We start from the raw sequence: 9,393 nt of genomic DNA on the forward strand, positions 1-9,393 counted from the left end.
TATGAGAAAAATCAAGATCCCCAAAGAGCTATCACATTCGGGGATGGAAACCAAGGTTTGGTCAAAGGATTGGGTAAAATTGCTATATCTCCTGACCATTCTATTTCCAATGTTTTTCTCGTAGATTCATTAGATTACAATTTGCTTTCTGTATCTCAATTATGCAAAATGGGCTACAACTGTCTCTTTACTAATGTAGGTGTCACTGTCTTTAGAAGAAGTGATGATTCAATAGCATTTAAGGGTGTGTTAGAGGGTCAGCTATACTTAGTAGATTTTGATAGAGCTGAACTCGACACATGCTTAATTGCTAAGACTAACATGGGTTGGCTCTGGCACCGCCGACTAGCCCATGTTGGGATGAAGAATCTTCATAAGCTTCTAAAGGGAGAACACATTTTAGGACTAACAAATGTTCATTTTCAGAAAGACAGGGTTTGTAGCGCATGCCAGGCAGGAAAGCAAGTTGGAGCCCATCATCCACACAAGAACATCATGACGACCGACAGGCCGCTTGAGCTACTCCACATGGATCTATTCAGCCCGATTGCTTACATAAGCATCGGCGGGAGTAAGTATTGTCTTGTAATAGTGGATGATTATTCTCGCTTCACTTGGGTATTCTTTTTGCAGGATAAATCTCAAACCCAAGAGACCTTAAAGGGATTCTTGAGACGAGCTCAAAATGAGTTCGGCTTAAGGATCAAGAAAATTAGAAGCGACAACATGACGGAGTTCAAGAACTCACAAATTGAAGGCTTCCTTGAGGAGGAGGGCATCAAGCATGAGTTCTCTTCTCCCTACACCCCTCAACAAAATGGTGTAGTGGAGAGGAAGAATCGAACTCTATTGGACATGGCTAGAACCATGCTTGATGAGTACAAGACTTCGGATCGGTTTTGGGCGGAGGCGGTCAACACCGCTTGCTACGCCATCAACCGGTTGTATCTACACCAAATCCTCAAGAAGACATCCTATGAACTCCTAACCGGTAAAAAGCCCAACACTGTTAGAAATATGCCCTAGAGATAATCATAGAGATGAGCATATTTCTTTGTATCCATGATATATATATTGCTTAATTGAATATCCATGGAAGGCACCTTGTATTGATTAGCAATTATGTGAATTGTTTGTGAGATTCTTTACTTATATGGTTATTCTAAATGATGTCCCTAGTCAGAGTCGATGACTAGCACATGTATTAGTTGATGACTACATTTCACAAGTCATGAACATGGAGATGTTAAACTAATAATGTGGGCGCATGTATGACATGAGGCTGGACCGACCCAACGTGAGATATTGTAATAAAGTTCTCTTCTTGCAACATGAATACTGTATCCTTAGACCTGAGATTGTCGCATGTTCTCAAGATGTGAATTGACTTACTTAGGGACTATCAAACGCTATCCCGTAACTGGGTAGTTATAAAGGTAGTTTTGGGTTTGTCAGGAAGCATGCTATGAGGCATGGTCAGTCAAGATGGAATTTGTCCCTCTCTTTGTGAGAGAGATATCTCTGGGCCCCTCGAGTGATTGGATCAAGAAATGCATGGCCGTGCTAGGGTTAAGAGTTAACCATTGAAAGGATTCCAATTCACAGTATCGAGAAAGAGAGGTCAGCTTAGAGCCAGACCAAATATCGTGAGACAAAGGGAACAGCATGTACTTAATGTCGCAATGGTTCGTCTGATATGATCTTTACATACACATAGGAGTTGACATGTCTTGCTAGAGGCCGCTGTCAATTATTGGGCCAAGTAAGAGTACTCGGGCTATGTCTATTTGTACGTGAACCTATAGGGTCACACACTTAAGGGGAAGGAAGCCTAATTCGGATTAGATCCGAAATTAGACTGGGCTTTAGGGTTAATGATGGGCCTCGGCGTCAGAAGCCCACCATAACGCCTATATAATGAGGGGCGGCGTCTTGAAGGACTCATCACCTGGAGGATGGCATACCTAGATCATGGAGATGGAGATCATTGTGATGGACAGATTATTGGAGATGGGGATCACCATGTGACAGCAAGCCATACCGAATCACAACTGTTGTGTGAATGCCATTCTTATTGTTCTACTTGTTTATATTGCATATAATTCCTTGCGTGCGATGTTATAAGTAGGACGATCCCTCATAAATGTTTAAGCTTTAATGCCTCTCCAAACCTTGCACTATCATAAGTCTTGTACAATTGGTGGTGGGTCTATGAAATTAGGGTGCCACCAGTTTTCCTTGACTAGATAGGTTTGTATCGGATACGAACTGCAGAAAGGGTTGGTCAACTTAAACAAAGTCAGCTTAATGGTTAAGGACTTTGAGGCATAAGGTTGGGAGCCGAGACATAGAGATGTCACCCAACAACAGGAGTCATATATATGATATGATTAGCAAGGAGTTGCTTACCGATCTACCTTGTCTTCTAGCGGTGATGCTAAAGCTCACTAGTAGACTTGTTAGTTGTGGGTTCTGAATCACTAAGTATCAATCGAGGGATATTGATTTTAGTGGGAGTAGACTATTAAATGTTTAATATGATTTACTCTGTCATGGATATTTTTGTCTTAGTATTTTGCATTATTTTGTTGTAGATGGCACCTAGCACACCAACATTTACTTTGCGATCAATTCTTGAAAAGGATAAGTTAAATGGAACAAACTATACGGATTGGATCCGTAACCTGAGAATTGTTCTCAGGGCTGAAAAAAAGGAAGACGTTCTAGACACCCCACTGCCAGAGGATCCTGGTGAAAATGCAACTGCTGCAGCTAAAACCGCTTACAAGAAAGCAATGGATGCTAATCTTGAAGTGAGTTGCCTAATGCTTGCTTGCATGGAGCCTGAGCTCCAGATGCAGTTTGAGACAAACCATGAGGTGTACGATATGATCGTGGCGCTCAAGGATATATTCCAGACTCAGGCTAGGACTGAAAGGTTCAATGTGTCCAAAGCCTTTCTGGAATGCAAGCTAGCAGAAGGCGCAGCAGTTGGGCCACATGTAATCAAAATGGTTGGTTACAGTCAGAGGTTGGAGAAGCTAGGCTTCCCAATAAGCCAAGAGTTGGCCACTGACTTTATTTTAGCATCTCTTCCGCCCAGCTATGGAAACTTCATCACGAACTACCATATGCATGGGGCGGAGAGGGGCCTCAATGAACTGTGTGGCATGCTGAAAACAGCAGAAGGGGACATAAAGAAAAGCGCTGGCAGCAGCGGCCATGTGATGGCGGTCCAAAACAAACCCAACTTTAAGAAGAAGGGTAAGTCTCAAAAGAAAAAGGGCAAGGCAAAGGATACAGTATCCAAGCCAAATCAAAAGCCCAAGGCTGGACCAGCTGCAGATGCAGAGTGCTTTTATTGCAAAGAACTTGGTCACTGGAAAAGGAATTGCAAGCAGTACTTGGCCTCTATTAAGGATCGCGGCGGTAAGGGTACAGCCGCAGCAGGTACACTTGCTATTCACATTACAGAAATTTTTCTTGCTGATTCTTATATTAATTCTTGGGTATTTGATACCGGATCGGTTGCCCATATTTGCAATTCGATGCAGGGAATGATAAGAAGTAGAAGCGTGAAAAGAGGAGAAGTTGATTTCCGGGTAGGCAATAATGCAAGAGTTGCTGCGTTGACCGTCGGGACGATGCAACTCCACCTCCCATCAGGATTTATTTTGGAGTTAAATAATTGTTATCTAGTTCCTAGTATGAGTCGAAACATTATGTCTCCTTCATGTTTGATGAAGGATGGTTATTCATTTGCGAGTGAAAACAATGGTTGTGTGATCTCTAAGAATGGCATGTTTGTGGCTTTTGCATCCATTATGAATGGGTTATTCATTTTAAATCTTGATGATGCACCTATCTGTAATATTAGTGCTAAAAGGCCTCGGCCTAATGATTTAAGTCCTACCTACATGTGGCACTGTCGTTTAGGTCATATAAGTGAGAATCGCATGAAGAAGCTTCATTCTGATGGGCTTTTAACTTCGTTTGATTTTGAATCATACGAGACATGTGAAGCTTGCTTACTTGGTAAGATGACCAAGGCGCCCTTCACGGGTTTACCGGAGAGGACGTTAGATTTATTGGAACTCATACATACTGATGTGTGCGGACCAATGAGTACGACAGCTAGGGGAGGATTCCAATACTTCATAACCTTCACTGATGATTTTAGTAGATATGGGTATGTCTACTTAATGAAACACAAGTCTGAATCCTTAGAAAAGTTCAAAGAGTTTCAGAATGAAGTAGAAAATCAGCGTGGCAAGAAAATTAAAGCACTGCGATCAGATCGTGGTGGTGAATATTTGAGTCATGAGTTTAGCAATCATCTAAAGAGTTGTGGAATTGTTCCACAGCTTACGCCGCCTGGAACGCCTCAGAGGAATGGCGTGTCTGAGCGACGTAATCGGACTTTATTGGATATGGTTCGATCAATGATGAGCCAGTCGGACCTACCTTTGTCGTTTTGGGGATACGCTCTAGAAACAGCAGCTTTCACACTAAATAGGGTACCGTCTAAGTCCGTAGTTAAGACACCATATGAGATGTGGACTGGGAAGACTCCCAGCTTGTCTTTTCTGAAGATTTGGGGTTGTGAGGTTTACGTCAAGCGACTACAGTCGGATAAACTCACTCCAAAATCGGACAAGTGCATGTTCGTGGGATATCCAAAGGAAACTTTGGGATATTACTTTTACCACCGGTCAGAGGGCAAAGTGTTTGTCGCCCGGAACGGTGTGTTCTTAGAGAAAGAGTTTCTCAAAAGAGAGAAAAGTAAACAAAAGGTGTATCTTGAAGAAGTTCAGGATGAGCCAGTGGGACAAGATTCAACAAGCGATGCTAATGTAGCAGAACAAGTTGAGACGTCTATGGCAAGAGAAACACCACCACAACCACGAAGGTCAGCAAGGCTTCGCGAGGCACGAGGAGAAGTGCTATTGTTGGGCAATGGGGAAGTGTTGTTGTTAGACAACGACGAACCTGCAACATATTCAGAAGCGATGATGGACCCAGATTCCGAGAAATGGCATGTCGCCATGAGATCCGAGATAGATTCCATGGGAGAAAATCAAGTTTGGAACTTGGTTGACCCGCCTGATGGTGTTAGACCTATAGAATGCAAATGGATCTATAAGAAGAAGAAAGACATGGATGGAAATGTTCACATCTATAAGGCTCGACTTGTTGCAAAGGGTTTTCGACAAGTTCAAGGAGTTGACTATGACGAGACATTCTCGCCAGTAGCGATGCTTAAATCTATTCGGATCATTCTAGCTATTGCCGCATATTTCGATTATGAGATTTGGCAGATGGATGTCAAAACAGCTTTCCTTAATGGAAACCTTGATGAGGACGTGTATATGATACAGCCCGAGGGTTTTGTCGATCCGATCAATGCTGGAAAGATATGCAAACTTCAGAAATCCATTTATGGGTTGAAGCAAGCATCTCGGAGTTGGAACATTCGTTTTGATGAAGTGATCAAAGGGCTTGGTTTTCATCAGAATGAAGAAGAAGCTTGTGTTTACAAGAAGGAAAGTGGGAGCGCTGTTGTATTTCTGATCTTGTATGTGGATGACATATTATTGATTGGGAATGACATTCCTATGCTGGAGTCCGTCAAGGCTTCACTGAAAAAGAGTTTTTCTATGAAGGACTTAGGGGAAGCAGCATATATTTTGGGCATAAGGATCTATAGAGATAGGTCGAAGAGGCTTATAGGATTAAGTCAAGATACGTACATTGACAAGGTTTTGAAACGGTTCAACATGGAACAGTCCAAGAAAGGTTTCATACCTATGTCACATGGTAAACACCTTAGCCAGATGCAATGTCCTGCGACGGCTAATGAGCGAGAGCGCATGAGTAAGGTACCATACGCCTCAGCGATTGGATCAATCATGTATGCCATGATAAGTACACGCCCAGATGTTTCATACGCTATAAGTGCTACGAGTAGATACCAGGCTGATCCAGGTGAGGATCACTGGACAGCGGTAAAAGGCATTCTTAAGTACTTAAGAAGGACTAAAGATATGTTCCTGGTATATGGGGGTAAGGAGGAGCTCGTTGTAACTGGTTACACCGATGCTAGCTTCCAGACTGACCCAGACGAGTTAAAATCGCAATCAGGTTTTGTATTCACAATAAATGGTGGTGCTGTTAGTTGGAAGAGTTCCAAACAGGAGACTGTGACTGATTCTACAACAGAAGCCGAGTACATTGCAGCTTCTGAATCTGCGAAGGAAGGTGTTTGGATAAGAAAGTTCCTCATCGAGCTTGGTGTGTTTCCTAATGCATCTAGCCCATTGAACCTCTACTGTGACAACAATGGGGCTATTGCGCAAGCTAAGGAGCCAAGGAACCACCAGAAAAACAAACACGTACTGCGGAAGTTTCACCTCATACGGGAATTCATTAGGCGGGGTGAGATAAAGATATGCAAAATACATACGGATTTGAATGTTGCTGATCCTTTGACAAAACCTCTTCCACAACCTAAGCATGAGGCACACGTGAGATCTATGGGTATTAGATATCTTCTAGATTAACTCTAGTGCAAGTGGGAGACTGTTAGAAATATGCCCTAGAGATAATCATAGAGATGAGCATATTTCTTTGTATCCATGATATATATATTGCTTAATTGAATATCCATGGAAGGCACCTTGTATTGATTAGCAATTATGTGAATTGTTTGTGAGATTCTTTACTTATATGGTTATTCTAAATGATGTCCCTAGTCAGAGTCGATGACTAGCACATGTATTAGTTGATGACTACATTTCACAAGTCATGAACATGGAGATGTTAAACTAATAATGTGGGCGCATGTATGACATGAGGCTGGACCGACCCAACGTGAGATATTGTAATAAAGTTCTCTTCTTGCAACATGAATACTGTATCCTTAGACCTGAGATTGTCGCATGTTCTCAAGATGTGAATTGACTTACTTAGGGACTATCAAACGCTATCCCGTAACTGGGTAGTTATAAAGGTAGTTTTGGGTTTGTCAGGAAGCATGCTATGAGGCATGGTCAGTCAAGATGGAATTTGTCCCTCTCTTTGTGAGAGAGATATCTCTGGGCCCCTCGAGTGATTGGATCAAGAAATGCATGGCCGTGCTAGGGTTAAGAGTTAACCATTGAAAGGATTCCAATTCACAGTATCGAGAAAGAGAGGTCAGCTTAGAGCCAGACCAAATATCGTGAGACAAAGGGAACAACATGTACTTAATGTCGCAATGGTTCGTCTGATATGATCTTTACGTACACATAGGAGTTGACATGTCTTGCTAGAGGCCGCTGTCAATTATTGGGCCAAGTAAGAGTACTCGGGCTATGTCTATTTGTACGTGAACCTATAGGGTCACACACTTAAGGGGAAGGAAGCCTAATTCGGATTAGATCCGAAATTAGACTGGGCTTTAGGGTTAATGATGGGCCTCGGCGTCAGAAGCCCACCATAACGCCTATATAATGAGGGGCGGGGGCGCGGTTAAGGATAACCCTAATTCGCCACCAGCGAACTAACAGCCGCCGCCCACCTCTCGCCCTCGCCAAGCCGCCGTCGCGAACCTAGCAGTTCGGTACGCGGCGCTTCCTCCCTGTACGTGTGGATACCTCGGAGGTGCTACATCTGGAGCACTTGGGCGAACCGTGCGAGGACGTGAAGGACGCCGGCGACTGCACGGCACTGCTCGACGCGTTCGTCTACATCGAGACGTCTTCCGCTGCTCTGCGCGTCTAGTGGTAATTCCATGACCTATAACCGCAGTAGTTCTTGGTATTATGGGGATGAAAAATTTTGTTTTGCGCTAGCGTAGCCTCCCCGTAATCCTACACATTTCATATTTTAGGGTCTTTGGTAGCAAATGCTTTATTCTTGTTAAAAGAGGTAGAAAATCCAAATTTGCTCCTAAGACTGTAGAAGGCTTTTTACTAGGATATGATTCAAACACAAGAGCATATAGAGTCTTTAACAAGTCCTCCGGACAAGTTGAAGTTTCTTGTGATGTTGTGTTTGATGAGACTAACGGCTCTCAAGTAGAGCAAGTTGATCTTGATGAGATAGGTAATGAAGAGGCTCCATGCATCGCGCTAAGGAACATGTCCATTGGGGATGTGTGTCCTAAGGAATCCAAAGAGCCTTCAAATGCACAAGATCAACCATCCTCCTCCACGCAAGCATCTCCACCGACTCAAAATGAGGATGAAGCTCAAGTTGATGAAGTAGAAGATCAAGCAAATGAGCCACCTCAAGATGACGACAATGATCAAGGAGGAGATGCAAATGATCAAGACAAGGAGGATGAAGAACAAAGACCGCCACACCCAAGAGTCCACCAAGCAATCCAACGAGATCACCCCGTCGACACCATCCTTGGCGACATTCATAAGGGGGTAACTACTAGATCTCGTGTTGCACATTTTTGTGAGCATTACTCTTTTGTTTCCTCTATTGAGCCACACAGGGTAGAGGAAGCACTCCAAGATTCGGATTGGGTGGTGGCGATGCAAGAGGAGCTCAACAACTTCACTAGGAATGAGGTATGGCATTTAGTTCCACGTCCTAATCAAAATGTTGTAGGAACCAAATGGGTCTTCCGCAACAAGCAAGATGAGCATGGTGTGGTGACAAGGAACAAAGCTCGACTTGTGGCCAAGGGATACTCCCAAGTCGAAGGTTTGGATTTCGGTGAAACCTATGCACCCGTAGCTAGGCTTGAGTCAATTCGTATATTATTGGCCTATGCTACTTACCATGGCTTTAAGCTCTATCAAATGGACGTGAAAAGTGCCTTCCTCAATGGACCAATCAAGGAAGAGGTCTATGTTGAGCAACCTCCCGGCTTTGAAGATAGTGAGTAACCTAACCATGTTTATAAACTCTCTAAGGCGCTTTATGGGCTCAAGCAAGCACCAAGAGCATGGTATGAATGCCTTAGAGATTTCCTTATCGCTAATGGCTTCAAAGTCGGAAAGGCCGATCCTACTTTATTCACTAAAACTCTTGAAAATGACTTGTTTGTATGCCAAATTTATGTTGATGATATTATATTTGGGTCTACTAACGAGTCTACATGTGAAGAATTTAGTAGGATCATAACACAAAAATTCGAGATGTCAATGATGGGGGAGTTGAAGTATTTTCTAGGATTCCAGGTCAAGCAACTCCAAGAGGGCACCTTCATTAGTCAAACGAAGTATACTCAAGACATTCTAAACAAGTTTGGAATGAAGGATGCCAAGCCTATCAAGACACCCATGGGAACTAATGGGCATCTCGACCTCGACACGGGAGGTAAGTCCGTGGATCAAAAGGTATACCGGTCAATGATAGGTTCTTTACTCTATTTATGTGCATCTCGACCGGAAATTA

The sequence above is a fragment of the Zea mays genome, chromosome 4 (genome assembly GCF_902167145.1).
Source record: "Zea mays cultivar B73 chromosome 4, Zm-B73-REFERENCE-NAM-5.0, whole genome shotgun sequence".
NCBI classification, from domain to species: domain Eukaryota; kingdom Viridiplantae; phylum Streptophyta; class Magnoliopsida; order Poales; family Poaceae; genus Zea; species Zea mays.